The sequence below is a fragment of the Petaurus breviceps genome, unplaced genomic scaffold (genome assembly GCF_028583685.1).
Source record: "Petaurus breviceps papuanus isolate PSGF00001 unplaced genomic scaffold, PetGlider_PUasm1.0 90639, whole genome shotgun sequence".
NCBI lineage: Eukaryota > Metazoa > Chordata > Mammalia > Diprotodontia > Petauridae > Petaurus > Petaurus breviceps.
In genome coordinates this window covers 8218595-8223733 of record NW_027187296.1, presented here as the reverse complement: position 1 = coordinate 8223733, position 5139 = coordinate 8218595, and the positions used below count along the sequence as shown (strand labels likewise).

At 42.4% G+C, this 5139-nt stretch overlaps 1 pseudogene; it reads right to left on the bottom strand.

Annotated features, from left to right (window-relative positions):
- Positions 1–2199: 2199 nt before the first annotated feature.
- Positions 2200–4429, bottom strand: LOC138143384 (pleiotropic regulator 1-like; annotated as a pseudogene).
- Between the last annotated feature and the right edge of the window lie 710 nt (positions 4430–5139).

Below are 5139 nucleotides of genomic sequence, written 5' to 3'. Positions count from 1 at the left end.
AGTTGAGAAAAAAAAACCAGTCTGGCAGAGCAGAAACCTTTGGACTGAAAGTTAACACTTTTCTAGATTCTAGCCTGGTTTGTCACTAATAAAAACCTGGGGATGGAAATCCCCAGCCTCGTTAATATGGAACAGATGGCCAAGACTTCTAAACTGATTCAGTCAATCAAAGCTATATATATAAAGACTCTGAAAAGCCAAATCTGTGAGTTACCCTCTAGTTACATGTGCTCTCTAAGTTTGAACCCACTTTCCCTAGAGATCTTGTGTACAGGAGAGAGTGTTCTAGCTTAGGAAGAAAATTTCCTACCAACTCTTCTTCATAGACAACTTCATTCAGTATTCCTTTGTCAAAGTTAACTCTAGCTGGCTGATTGATAATTAGTGGGGAACACTTAGGATCAGGGCTCATGAATCTTAATATTAGAAGCCACAACCCCTCAGGTTACCCTTCAGACCTCAAATGGAGAAGCAGGCAGCTATTCTTGGAGTTCCATCCTAACCAAAATGTACAGGACATGGAAATGACTACATTTCTTGATATTTGTGTTATTTCTGCTGATAGAATGTAAGCTCCTTGAGAACAAAGATTCCTTCATTTTTGCTGCTGCATCTCTGGTGACAAACACACTTTCAGATGTAATATTCACTTAATAAATGCTTATTGAGTGACCTTCTGAGCACCTGTTTTCTCATGTATAAAATGGAATCCAGTCAGGAAGAAGATGGGAAAAATAATTGCTAAGTCCACAATGTTTGCAGAATTTAAGGTGAACGAGAAATTCATCTGTAAGATATCACTGTACACTCTCATTGTTTTCTGAATGTCATACTTCATTTCCTAATAACTCTGACAATGCCATAACCATGAGAAAAATAAGCAGTTGACTTCTGAGCACCCAACCTTCGAGGGGGAATGTAGGTCCAGGGAGTGGGTGCAGAGGGGGTGCTACATATGTACAGATTGTTACTGACACTGAGTACAGACTATTTTCATCCCCAGTTCTAAGGGACCTCAGAGGCAAATGCCATCTCTACCTGAAGTACTAATCCCCTCTATAACATTCACAAGGCTTATTCACAAGTGAAGTATGAGAGCTGGCAGCTCAAAGATAGGAAGACATCCTGCTGGCCCTTAAGACCAACTATGCCCTTCTTTGCCAAGTGTGCTATATTGCCAAGTGGGTCATAGCTCCCTCTTCCATAAGAAATTCCTTCCAACACTTGCCAGTAAGATAAACTCTAAATATGAAGGCCTATACCCACAACTAGATCTTTAAATATTGTTTTGAATTAAGAACATACTTGATCCTTGCCCTCTCAGAAAGTAGATAAATGGGTAGTAAAATACTGCAATAACCAACCTGTGAAATAGATACTACTTTCCTCCTTTTATACAGAAGGAAAGAGGCTAAGGATGGTTAAGTGATTTGCCTAGAGACCACACAGATATTCAATATCTGAGTCAGTTTTTCCATGACTACTTGCACAGAAATCCTTCCCATCCTTTTCCCTTCCACTTCCCCTCCCTCCCCCTCCCAGCAAGGCTTTCCTTATGCTACACTGAAGAGATTCTTAATCTGAGGTCTGTGAAGTTTTTTTTTTTTGCCTTTTGGAGGGCAATTGGGGTTAAGTAACTTGCCCAAGGTTACATGGCCAGTTTTATGTGTGTGTGGGTGTTAAGTGTTTGAGGCCAGAACCGAAGTCCGGTCCTCCTGACTCCAGGGCTGGTGTTTTACTCACTGCCACCTAGCTGCCCCCAGGTCTGTGAACTTTTAAAACAAATTGATCATTTTATTTCAACATAATCGGTTTCCTTTTTAATCTCATTTATTTTATACATTTAAAAACATTCAGAGAAAGGGTCCATAGGCTTTGCCAGACTGCTAATGGGTTCTGTGACCCAAAAAAGCTTAAGAACCCCTGCTTTAAAGGGTTGTCTTGTAAGCTTTGGAGGAATGGTGTATTGGGTCGCATTTTTGTGCGTGTGAAGCAATAGAAAACAACATGACCCTTTCCTCCTTCTATCCCCTCCCTACCTCAGGCACAGGGAAATGGGGAATCTAACTAGTTAATTTATTCTATAGTAACCTGGGTGAAGCCTGCCATACCATCAAAACACTCCCTAACTAGAAGATCATGAGCCTGGTGATACAGAATAAGCAAATAATGACAATGATTTTGTTTTTTTAAGAAGAAGGGGGTTTGTTGTGAAACATGACATTGCAGCAATGACTTCTGCTGAGTTTCTGCTTCATAGTCCTATACAGAGCATAATGTAATTGAATGAACTCATAAAAGCCAAAATAAAACAGTGGTCCAGTTATGGAGACTTCACCACCTTAAAATCTTCTTCTCTTGATCATTTCAAGCTTCCAGCTGACTGGATGAATTCCTTCATCACTGAGCTGAGTTGAATCATCTTCTCTATATACTTTAATGGTTTTATCAGCTTCTGCAGGGAGTAATCAACTTCCAGACTGGTCAAAAGCACATGCAAATATTCCTGATTCAATTTCCAAAGATCTAGGCTGCACAGCTACATGCACTCATTGGAAATTGTATGCAGTTCTCCAGTCCCAAAGATGCATAGTGCCAATGTCTGCTCCAGATACCAGTGCCCCATCTGAATTCACAACTAATGTAGTTAATTATAGCATCATGACCAGAGAGGTTTTGAAGGAAGTTTCCATCAGGGAATTTCCACTGTTTAATATTATCTGGAGAACCAGATGCAAATGTGTAATGTCTTAGATGCATAACCACTGCACTCTGAGTTGTTGTTTTTTTCTGAGTAGTAATTTTGTCCCATGTTTTTCTAGGCACTAAGTCCCATAGTCTTATGGTTGTGTCATGGCTCCCTCTAATGATCTGTGGTTCTGCAGCTTGACACTTTACTGCAGCCACTGCATTTGTGTGCCCCACCAATGTGAGTACACTGGCTCGTGTCCTCATGTCCCATAGCCATGCAGTTGAATACCTACAAGTCACCAGCACATCAACTGTTGGGTGCAAATTCAAACCGTAGACTGAACTTAGGTGTTCGTGATAATGTCTGAAAACCTTATTGTACTCAAGATCCCAGTACTTTACCTGCTTATCTTCACCACAGGAGAAGTATGGACTTCTTGCACTTACTGCCATCCCTCTTACAGTACTGATATGCCCAGTCTATGAGTTTTAATTTGCCACTAGCCAGGTCTCAGATCTTTATAGTCCTATCAGCAGAGCCTGTAACAAACCACCAATTGCCAGGTTCTACACCAAGACTTCAGACTCCGCCTAGATGTCCACTAATAACTCTTGTAGTTTTCGTGTTGGATGCCACCGTGGTTTAGACATCGCAGGGGCCTTTCTGGCCATCACTGCAGCATCTTGGTGCTCCCAGCCTCCATCATAACCACAGCTAGCCCAGGTGCTCGTTGGTAAATATCACTGTGATGGTAATGGGATTTGAAGATCTTCCATGGCCCTTGTATTAGAAAGCCAGCGGACGCTTGGTGCTTGGTGCTTGGTTTCAAGTTTATAATTGTGTCACATATTGAGACCTGGAACTTGTGATTCCCCCAGTGGGGGTGGGGCAGGGCTGAAGCCAGCGTGGTAATGGGGAAACTGTAGGTGGAGGCACAAGCAGCAGCAGTGGCACTGGCACGTTCCGAGAGTCAGCCAGAGCTTCTGCTGAGAACTGCCAGGAACAAGAACTGCTGGGAGCCAGCAGCTGCCATGAGTGAGGGGAGGAGGATCTTTGCCTGAGGGAGCCTGTTTTGTTTTAAAGGCTTGAAAACATGGGTGTTCACTGCATTAACTATGTGTACCAACTTTGAGGCTACTGTAATGACTTTGACTTTCTGGTTTGGGGACTTGGCTTTCTGGTATTTGAATAAGTGATTTGGCTCTGTCCCCCATGCGGAGAGCCTGTTACATTTTGGGATTTACAACTACACCAGCATATTTATAGTCACCATGGGCATTGTAAATATTGCATTGTTGTTACAATCACCCATACTAGCTAAAGCAGAATTTTCCTCCTTCCTGAACTGTGAAGGAGATAGGGCCACATCTAAAGACTGTGCATCAGATTCACTTGGAAGTCTTTGAGTATCTATGGTCAAACCCACACTAGAACCTGGTGGATATGGATGTGGGCTAATCAGTAAATAATCAAGTTCTTGTCCTTGATTGGCAGAGTACTGGTTCTACCCACCTACATCTACTGCACTCTAAGATTCTTTCTAAGATTGTCTTTCACAATGGCCATGTGCAACACAGGACCATACTCTGTATGAAGTTTGGCAGATATCTTTAACTTGTGACTCTCTTCATGCTACTCTAGTGGCTTTGCATGATCAATTACAAACATATCATGGGTCTTCTTCAATGATCTCAATACAAGAGTGTGCACAGAATGTTTCTATACCTCCTCCACCATGATGCTGACCATATAGTCCGATTTCTCTGATTGCACCCACAGAGGAAGGAGTTAGTGTCAAAGTCCCATTTGACCAAAATAGCAAGAAACCTGGCTAACCTCTTTTCCCCCCTCACCCTTGGGGTCAGGGGAGGCCCCAGCTAATGCCTTCCTCTTTTTCAGTAGCTGTAATGGAAATGCAAATTTAAAGATCTTCCCTGATCCTAGGCTAAAGTGCACCTGGAGCCTTGGGTGGGAGGCTTGTTTTTCAGTAGATACTTTTTGATTGGCCAGTGGGTCCAGAAGGTTGTTACATTCTGTGAGCCAGGAGAAGGCTATATAAACCCTGATTTGAGGCTTTGTTTTGGGGCTCACTTTGAGAAGTGTTCTGTGATTTGATCAGATGAGACTCTGGGAAGTCATTGTTGAGAGGCCTCTGGCTTTGAAAAACCCAGATGTTGATTTGGTATGGATGTAATGGTTGGACAGTTTGGAAATCTATCTACTTGATCTGTTTCTGTCTTGATAATTCTGTCTGTATATTCTGAAGTTCGGGGTGCTGACCTTTTTCCCATGAACTAGGTAAATGATACATATTTGACTGATTAAAGTAAGCTTGTTAACCCATTTTGAGTTGCTTTCCTTTAACAAAGCAGATCTAAGAACCTGTGTTGGCAGCCACCCTAGGGATGCTGGGGTGCTTGCACTGTTTCCCCGTCCTGTGCCCCTTG